An 11238-nucleotide genomic window follows, 5' to 3' on the forward strand; every position below is an offset into this window, starting at 1 on the left:
TTTTTCAACTCTGCTTTTAGACTGGTAAATTCTAGTCTGAGTAACTCTGTTTAGCATCTAGAAACAGTCAATGTATGCCTACATTTTGGAAATTTCCTATAAGTTTCGCTAATGCTATAGCCTCCTTTAACACATGTTCTGCCTTACAACAAACAGCAGGACACAATCCATGCCAAATAGTTTGCCACTCCACAATACGTTAGTAGCTTTTAATATCTGATCCTTCCCAACCAACATATGACAAATTTCACTAGTCCAATGCCATATGTTTAGCTTCTCTTGCTTATAACACCATAATCCAGGCACCAAATTCTGCATTAGTAAAGGTTAGGTTTGGCTGAGAGTGACAGAATATGCTAACTAACAGTGATTTAAAAATAATATTCTAAGAATCAGTCCTGGACTCCCCACAGTGTCATGACCCCGGGGTCCTTGTAGCACAGGTTGGTAGAGTAAGTAAGAGCACAGTCTCTGGTGCCAGACTGCCTAAGTTCAATTCTTGCTTCATCACTTACCACCTGTGTGACCACGGGCATACTCCTCCATCTCTGTGTGCTTCAGTTTTCTCATTTATAAAATTGTGATAATATTAAATACCTCATAAGGTTGTTGTGACGATTTAAAAAGTTAGTGCATATAATGCACTCAGAACACTTCCAGGCACAAAGTAAGCTGTATATATATTACACGTTAGCTTGCGTATTAGTTAGCTTTTGCTATGCAACAACCATCCAAACACTAGTGTCTTAAAATATCAGCCATTTACGTTGCTCACAATTCTACAGGTCAGCAATTTGAGCTGTTCTGGGATAAGCTTGGCTGGTCTTTAGGCTGACTTTGCTCATGAGTACATGGTCAGCTGGCGGACTGACTGGGATTGACTAGTTTATGATGAGCTTATCTGGCACAACTGGATGACCAAGCTCTCTATTGATGTGATCTCTTATCCTCCAGCAAATTAGCCTGAGCTTCTTCACATTGTAGTAGTAGAACAAGTTCCAAGAGCAGTAAGAAAAGGCATATACTAGTTTGCAAATTTTTTTTTTCAAATCTATGTTTATATCATGTTTGCTGTCACATTGGCCAAGTAAGACATAAATAAGGTCAGCACACATTCAAGGAGTGGAGAAAGACTCTAACTCTTGATGGGAAGAGTTTATGACATCATATTGCAAGGGCATGGGTAAATGGAAGAGAATAATATATAGTCACGTTTCCAAGTGACAATTGCTATTATTATTATTACTGCTGTTGAGTTATACCATATCATTGAGTTATATCATGTTGTTGAGTTATACTATTAATTTCATAGTTCAGTTCCAGCAATCAAGTTTTCATTCTAACAGTTAGAATGCCAAGGTATCACAACCTTAAAGGATATATACTGAAAGTTGCTGTAGTAGGCAGAATAAAACGTCCCCAAAATGGTCACATTCTAATCCCTGGAAACTGTGAGTCTGTTGTTACATGGCAAAGGAGGCATAAGGTTGCAGATAGAATTAAGGTTGCTAATCAGTTGACCCTGAGATAGAGTGATTACCCTGGATTACCCAGGTGGGCCCAGTGTAATCACTAGGGTCATTAAAAGTAAAAGAGGGAAGCGGGAGGGTCAGTGTCAGAGTTAGAGAGATACGTGAAGATGCTACACTGCTGGCTTTAAAGACGGAGAAAGGGACCTCGAGCCAAGAAATGCAGATGGAATCAAGAAGCCAGGAAAGGCCTTCCTGGAGCCTCCAGAAGGAATGTAACCATACCTTCGCAGTGATTTCAGCCAAGTGAGACCCATTTTGGACTTCTGGCCTCCAGAGTAGTAAGATAACAAATCCGTGTTGTTTTAAGCAACTAAATTTGTGGAAATTTGTTACAGCAGAAATAGGAAACTAATACTCTAATTCTGCTTTATCTCATTGGCCAAAATTTAATAATATGGCCATATATCACACAAGAGAAACTGGGAAATACAGGATTTTTTTATGTGTAGCCAAGCACTTAGCTAAATTTCAGAGTTTCATTTCTGTGAAAGAAAGAGAGAAAATACATTGACCTATCACAATGACCTTACAAGTTTTATCAATACAGAGGTTATACAATTGTCAAGCCTTATACAACATTCCCCTTTTATCAGTGAGAAACTGATTATCAGAATAAAAGGTGGGATGAAGGAGAGAGTTTTCCTCAAACTTAATACAAATGTGTGCAAAAATAAGCATCTATTCATGAGATTTAAATGCATTAAAATATGTATAACCCCTGTAACTTTACTTGGAATATAATCAGCAACATGTAAAAAAAAAAAATTGACAGTGTGGCACTTATTAAAATACCTTGTGGGGGGGAGTGTGCAGTTGACAAACATAGAAGGCTGTGGCATTATTTGCATAAAAATACAGTAATTTCTAGCCATTATACTTTTTATGGTTGTTACTATGATTCTGCAAACAATACATATCTAATAGGCTTCTTTCAACTTAACTGTGTTTATTACTGGGGAGCGTATTCCTCATATATTTTCAGTTAGGGGAAAGAAAAGACTTCTGATGCTAATTTTTTTTTTTTTTTTACATCACCACTTTTATCCACCTTTAGAAAGTGCAGAAACCAGCCACATATCTTGTTCCATTTTTCTTTGATGGTCATCATTTCATTCAGCTTCATTTTTTGCTGTTGTTATTGATCAATACAGCAAATCAAGTGTTGTTTCTGTGATGCTAATTGGTAACAGTTAAGGTTAAATAATGTATAGATCCACAGAAAATGGGGAAATAAAGCACGTAATCAAAGACTAAGTAAAGAAGAGCTAGCAGAATTAATGGTCAAGTATCTATAAAACTAATTTTAGGAAACTCCAAAACAAGTGTTCTTGAACTGGATGAATATGTCTATTCTATATTAAACTCCAAGTGTGAAAACAAGTTGTATTTTCTGAACACTTATTATGTTCCATTCCAAACACTGTGTGAGGAACTGCTTGCAAAAGGCAATAAAGCAAGAATATTCACTAGCTATGTAGTACTTATAATGGGTGGTCACTCAAAATAAACTATCTTGGTTAGTAATCACAGCAGCCATAATTTTTTATTATAATTGTTATTATTCTGCTTTTACATATACAGTAACTGAAGTTCAGAGAAGTTAATTCATTTTCATAATCAAATACCTAGAACATAATTGAACTAGAATTGGTACCAAGATTTTTCTGAATCCAAAATCCATGCTCTTCCTTCCACTTGTGCATATGAGCTAAAGTTCTTGCTAGCCTCTAGGGGAAACTGAAGAATTCTCTCCTTGCTCTCCTCTTCCCTCATCCCACTCCATTTTCAAGCAGAGAAGTAATAAACAACTGGATTTTTAAATTTAAGTGCATTTTTTTAGGCCTCAATCATCTCAAAGAAATAAGAAAGATTAAACACAGGGGTGTATGGTTCATTTTCTATAACCACTTTACTGAACTTTAATTCACATACCAACAGATTCACCCTTTTAAAGTGTGCAATTGTGTGTGGTTAGGATATTCAGGGAGTTGTGCAACTATCAACACTATCGAATGTTACATATTTTCATCACCCCCAAAAGAACCTCCATACCCCTCCCATCCAGCAAACATTGATCTACTTTTAGTCTCTATAGACTTTTTATTCTGGACATTTTATATAAATGGATTCATAAAATATACCACCTTTTATCATTGGTTTCTCCATTTAGCATGTTTTCAAGGTTCATCCATATTGTAGCATATTCCAGTACTGCATTTCTTTCTTTTTATTGCCAAATAATATTTCATTGTATAGCTATACCACATTTTATTTATCCATTTATCTGTTGATGGACATTTTGGTTATTTCCACTTTTAGGCTATTATGAATAATGCTGCTATGAACATTTATGTACATATGTTTTCCTTTCTGTTGGATATATATTTAGGAGTGGAATTGCTAGACCACGTGGCAATTCTCTACTTAATATTTTTAGGAACTGGCAAGCTGTTTTACAAAATAACCATCTCATTTTACAATCCTGCCAACCATCTTTCAAGATTCCAATTCCTTGACATCCTTGCCAGCACTTGTTATTACCTGTCTTTTTTTATTAAGCTATCCTGTTGTTGTTCTGTGCCATCGAGCTGATTCTGATTCATAGTGACCTTACAGGACAGAGTAGAATTGCCCCATAGGGTTTCCTAGACCATAATCTTTACAGGAGCAGATCATAAGGTCTTTCCTCCCTATAAGAGGCTAGTGAGTTTGAACCCCTGACCTTTCTGTTAGCAGCCAAGAGGTTATCCATTGTGCTATTAGGGCTCCTAGTGGATGATTTTCAAATATTTTTCACATTCTTTGGGTTGTGTTTTCACATTCTTTTGTGCAAGATGCCCTGCACATTTTTTTGTTTTAATTTTGATTAAGTCCAGTTTATCTATTTTTTATTTTGTTGCTTGTGCGTTTGTGATTTAATCCACAAAAACATTGTATGACCCAAGGTCATAGATATTCACTCCTATGTTTTCTTCTTAGAGAGGATTTTAGTCATACAGTGAAGTCTATGATTTATTTTGAGTTAATTTATGTATATATTGTCAGGTACACATCCAACTTCACATATACATACATACACAGAGTATGTAGTTATCCCGTTGTTCCACCTCCATGTTTTGAAGCTATGGATCATTTATGTGTGTCATCTTCGTGTTCCCCCATGAGGCAAACACATTTCCTTAGAAATCACCTCTTTCCTCTGTTCCTTGCCCCCATAAAAAAAGAAATTTAAGAAATGTGATGGAGAATTCAATTTTACCTTACGTATTACAGTAATCACATTAATTTGTCTGACTCTTTTCAACAGTGGATATGTTCTGTTTTTTCATGAAATAAGTGTGATAAGAACTGAGATTTAGTTTGGATTTTAGACATGCTTTTTTTCTAAGTCAGTTAAGCTTTTTTTAGATCTAGGCCCAGGGCTGTCTCTGTGGAGTTTGACAAGAAACCTCAACTTCTAATAAAGTATATTTTTTCTTCTATGTGTATGTTATTATTATCTTTTAATCAGGGATTTTACAGGTCTGAGAACTAATTAATATAATCAAGGACAGAATTTTGGTATTTTTGGATTTCATAACCAATAAGACATATTAATATTTTTTCACTTAAATCCAACAGTTCTTCCTTAGGTATAAACCTTTTTTTTATAGACATAAAGCAAGTACATATGAAAATATTATGACCAAATATGCAGTGCAATTATAAGACCAGACAGTATGATAAATTCTGATAAGTCACTGCTTGTACATTAAGGAGAGTAGGAGTTAGAAAAAGGAAAGAGGAGTGTGAGCTAGTAAGAGCAATGTATTTCTCCAGAACTCTCTTTCACTATTAACCCATACTGTGGCAATATACATTTGTCATTGTTAGTTGCCATTGAGTCGATTCCAACTCATGTTGACCCCATGTGTGCAGAGCAGAACTGCTCCGTATGGTTTTCAAGGCTGTGACCTTTAGAAAGCAGATCCAGGCCTGTCTTTCCAAGGTGTCTGTGAGTGGGTTCAAACTGCCAACCTTCCAGCTAGTAGTCAAGCACTTAACCATTTGCACCACACAGGGACCAGGAATGCTTACAAACTTATTTCTTTTTTTCATATTGGTCTTCTATATACTACCACGAAAATTCAGTGTGGAATTTGAGAAGGCTTAAATTTGATTCCTGGCTCTTTGAAAAATTTGAATGACAATAGAGATGTTACTCAATTCTGTGCCTCAATTTTCTCATCAGTAAAACAAATATAACATATATATTTTATAAATATGGTGAAATTTCAGTGTAATGACATATGTAAAATAGTAAGTAAAATGTCAGATGCAAAGCTCATATATATAATATGCTCAACTCCAATTGGTATCTTTCTTAAACCCTGTTTTATTATTTTCCTAATACATATCAATCACGACCTGAATTTTTCTTATTATACTTGTCTTAATTGATTTATTTATTTTGTATCTCTCTCCTCTAAGATGTAAGAACCATAAGAGTGGAAACCATGTCGTTTTGCTCACCACTGCATCCCAGAATTTGGAGAAGTGCCTGGACTATAGTAGGAACATAATATTTATTGAGTAAATGAATCGATTATAGTTACTAGTAAAATCACCATTATTTTAATTTAATGCACTTTGGAATTTGAGACGACAACTGTACATGACCCTCTACAAAATGACTATGCTTTGTCAACAAAACTAAACTCTTGCACCTGGCAGATGTATAATGGCATTTGTCATCTTATTAAAAAAATCAAGATTTTAGAACACGACAGAGCTAAAATTGCATTGACAGTAAGTTCAGCACTGTAAAGGTAGGAATAACCTTAAAAACAAATATAATAATCATTATCAAGCTTTAGGTAAATATGGCAATTTATATTTGATGAAATGTTTGATTCTGCATTAATCTAATTGACTCTCAGAAAAACTTCTGTCTTAGGCTGGGTTCTCTAGAAGAGTAAAACCAGTGAAGTGTATTTATACATACATATGTTGTTGTTGTTGTTGTTGTTTAGGTGCTGTCAAGTTGATTCCAACTCATAGCAACCCTATGTACAACAGAACAAAACACTGCCCAGTCCTGTGCCACCCTCACAATCACTGCTATGCTTGAGCCCATTATTGCAGCCACTGTGTCAATCCATCTTGTTGAGGATGGATTTCAAGGAAATGGCTTGAAATGGATTTCAAGGAGATTTTTTTCAAGGAAATGGCTCACATAATTGTGGAGGCCGTTAAGTCCCAAATCCATGGGTCAGGCTGGGGGCTTCTCTTGACTTACCTGGTTGCAGGGGCTGACAAACCCAAAATCTGCAGGTCAGACAGCAGGCTGCTCGCTCATATCCCAAGAACCAAAGGTCAGAGGATGATGAGATGAATGTAGGATTGAGAGAGAAAGGGAGTTTGCCAGAACATCCATACATACAGGATGCAGGCCACACCTCCAAGGAAACTCCCCTCCCAGCTGATTAGCTACTCACATCAGATCACAAAATGGAGGATGACTGCATAATATCTGCCAAACCACTGAGAATCATGGCCTAGCCAAGTTAACACATAACATTAAGCATCACAACTCCATAAGGAATTATTGTCATAAAAAAAATAATAATTTGGTCCAAAGAATTCCAATGGTCTTTCTGAGAACTCAAACATGGATCTTTTACCTTCAATTTTAAAATTAAATTAAACATTATTTATTTTAAGTTCAAAAGCATCTGCAAAGATTGGAATCAATCAACTAAATTCACGTGCATTTTAGTTTCCTGGTTAGATGAAATCGGTTAGAGGTGGTATAAAAGGAAAAGGCAGAAAAGAGAAAAAAAAAAAAGTTCAGATCAAAAAGAAAAAGCTGAGCCGAGGATCTCTACCATACTTCCTGTTCTTATATTAAAGAATATAATGGAAAATATTACAGCTGGGTCTACAGTCACCTAAGTATAAAAGTGGTTTTCATAAGGGGTGCATTTTGGAGGCTACGAATTCAACATCATGAGGTAGATTATTGCAGTGTTTAACAGTTTTTCCCTATAAAATAATTTTTACTGATCTTTAAGATATTTCTGTTCCAGTTCTCAATGTTAGTGGTCTCCCCTTAGGTCTATAAAGTTTATTGAAAAATGTGTGAAGGAGGGTGAAGACATAAAGAAATACAGGAGATAAAGAACTTTACAGATTATATTCTGGAGAAACTTTTTTTTTTTTAATAGCTTCATTTACAGCTTATCTTACTCTCTTGGATCATACACATACATATATGTGTATATATATATATATTTTACTTTATTAAATGTATTTTTCTGTACTTAACTTTTCTTTTTAATGTTTATCTATTAATTTGTATCCTAAATATTTCACAGTTCTGGTTAAAATAATAAAACACAAAACCAAAAAAAAAAAAAAAAAAAAAAAAAAACCCATTATCATTGAGTCAATTCTGACTCATAGAAACCTTATAAGACAGAGTAGAACTGCCCCATAGAGTTTCCAAGGAGCGTGTGGTGGATTTGAACTGCCGACCTTTTGGTTAGCAGACGTAGCTCTTAACCTCTATGCCACCAGGGTTTCCAATCAAACACAAGTGGGATAATATTACAAAATAAAGCACACCTCAGGCACCAGAAAACAAACAAACAAACAAAACTGTCTATCCTTAATGGAAAGATGTTTATCTTAGGGTCCTCTCTTCCACACATACAAGCATAGCCTGAAGGGGCACAGGTCACTCCAGTTCAGGCTGTATTGATTGTCACCATTACATTGGTTTGGTTACATGGGCAGTGTCTCTTAGTAATTGCACTGTCAATGACTATATATAACAAGACTGGTCAGACATCAGAAGTACATGAATTTGCATCAGCTGAGTTTAAACAAGGCTGTGACAGTCTCTGTGTCTGTATATGTAAGTTCTGGGGCTGCTATTGATGACATCAACCATAGCAGAAGCGTTCAGGACTAGCCGTGCCCACATGAGTTTTTCTGTTTTTACAGTATGTACTCAGAGATGACAAAGCCAGTAGAAGTTCAGATCAGCCACTGCTTGACCAAGTTGTGATGCTAGATCTAAGGGACAAAGAAAGCCTTCATCATCCTCGCTTCACTCCCTGTACCTTTTAAGTTTAAGATGTTCACTTTCCAGGTGCTGGAGTTATTGGTTTATCTCTACCACTAGAAATTACTGTATCTTATTCAGCAGTGGCAGAGTGGTTAAGAGCTCAGCTGCTAACCAAAAGTTCGGCAGTTCAAATCTACCAGTCACTCCCTGGAAACCCTATGGGGCAGTTCTACTCTGTCCTATAGGGTAGTTATGAGTCGAAAATGACTCAATGGCAATGGGTTTGGTTTTTTTGGTTTTTTGGTATTCAGTAGTTATAACTGCACTCCTCCCACCCCAGTAGACTCAGGGAGAAATCCAAATTTTCAAAATCAGTCTATATGACCTCATACAACCTTTCAACCTTTTCATCCTGATCATTATCTAGTTAGTAGCCACAGGAAGAAGACCCCTTTCTAGGAATTGCTGACAAAAAGTGGAGGAAGTAAGAACAGTAGAGTAAAAAATTCTTTCCAAGAATGTTCAGGAACACTCAAGGCCCATGGTGAATGCCTTTCCCAATACCTTTATCAAGCATTCATGAGATATGAGCACAGAAGCATAGACACATTACACAAAACCTGTTTTCTCCAAGAACTCTCAATGCAATGAGAGGGATAACATTTTTACATAAGAAAAATATGTGAAAATTGGCATGCAAATGGCATAGTCATTGGATGTTGATTATACTCTTTTCTTTTTGTTTCTCCATGCTTCACTCTCTCTGATGATGCAATGACCATGGGTCTTTTTAATACTGAGTCTTTGACTCCGGGCATTTTTACCATCTATGCTTCTTAGAACTAATCTGAGCCTCTGTCTCCATCCACTGCTCCTCTACTGACCTTCCAAAATTATCATTTTAATCTTGACCATTAGTAAGTCTTCAACACATGAAGTTTCTTTATTTGTAGAATTTCTCAGTGATGTCCCACATCACCCCCAAATTCTGGTTGTCATTAATGAACACTTTACCTTCTCTTCTTAAAAAAATTTTTTTTATTGTACTTTAGATGAAGGTTTACAGAACAAATAGTTTCTCATTAAACAGTCAGTACATGTATTATTTTATGACATGGGTAAACAACCCCATGACATGTCAGTACTCTCCCTTCTCGACCTTTGAGGACCTTTTTTTTTTTGGTGAAAATATACATAGCCAAAGTTACACCATTTCAAAAGTTTCTACATGTACAATTCACTGACATCGATTACATTCTTCCAGTTGTGCTGCTATTCTCACTATCCTTTTCCAAATTATTCCATCACCATTATCTTCAACTCACTGCCCCCTAGGCTTTCCATCAAACCTTTTGAGTTGCTGTTGTCAATTTGATCTCACATAGATAATTCTTTTTTTTTTTTGTACCTTAGATGACGGTTTGCAGAACAAATAGTTTCTCATTAAACAGTTAGTACACATATTGCTCTATAACAATGGTTAACAACCTCACGACATGTGAACACTGTCCCTTCTCAACTTTGGATTCCCTGTCTCCAGCTTTCCTGGCCCCTAAATGTCTTCTAGTCCTTGTCGCTGGACTGCTGTGCCTCATTAGTTCCATTTTTATTTATGAGGCTGTCCAATCCCTGACTGAACAGGGAACTTTGGGAGTGACTTCACCACTGAGCTAAAAGGGTGTCCGGGGGCCATTCTCTCGGGGTTTCTCCAGTCTGTCAGGTCAGTAAATCTGGTCTTTTTTTTGTGAGTTAGAATTTCATTCTACATCCTTTTCCAGCTCTGTCCAGGACCCTCTATTATGATCCTGGTCGGAGCAGTCAGCAGTGGTAGCTGAGCACCATCTAGCTGTACTGGACTCAGTCTGGTGGAGGCCGTGGTAGCTGTGGTCCATTAGTCCTTTGGACTAATTTTTTCCTTGTGTCTTGTTCTCTTCATTCTCCATTGCTCCCAAAGGGGTGAGACCAGTGGAGAATCTTAGATGCCACACACAGGCTTTTAAGACCCCAGACACTAATCACCAAGGTAGAATGTAGAACATTGTCTTTGTAAACTGTGTTATGCCAGTTAAGCTAGATGTTCCCTGAAACCATGGTCCCCACAGCCCTCCCCCAGCAAATCAGTCCCTCAGGGAGTTTGGAAGTGTGTATGGAGCTTCCATGACCTTTCCTTGTACAAGTTGTGCTGGCTTCCCCAATATTGTGTACTGTCCTACCCTTCAACAAAGTTACCACTTAATCTATTGTCTATTTAGTTCCCCTACCACCCCTCCCATCCCTTGTAACAAACAAAGATTGTTTCTTTTTGTGTGTAAACTTTTACATGAGTTTTTACAGTAGAGGTCTCATATAATATTTGGCCTTTTGTGATTGACTTATTTCACTCAGCATATTGTCCTCCAGTTTCATCCATGTTATGAGATGCTTCACAGATTTATCATTGCTCTTTATCGCTGCATAATACTCCATTGTGTGTATGTATCATAGTTTGTTTATCCATTCATCTGTTGATGGGCATCTAGGTTGTTTCTATCTTTTTGCTATTGTGAACAGTGCTGCAATGAATATGGGTGTGCATATGTCTATTCGTGTGGCGGCTCTTATTTCTCTAGGATATATTCCTAGGACTGGGATTGCATTTTGTAGTGCTTTTTTTTT

The sequence above is a fragment of the Trichechus manatus genome, unplaced genomic scaffold, assembly GCF_000243295.1.
Source record: "Trichechus manatus latirostris isolate Lorelei unplaced genomic scaffold, TriManLat1.0 scaffold00055, whole genome shotgun sequence".
NCBI lineage: Eukaryota > Metazoa > Chordata > Mammalia > Sirenia > Trichechidae > Trichechus > Trichechus manatus.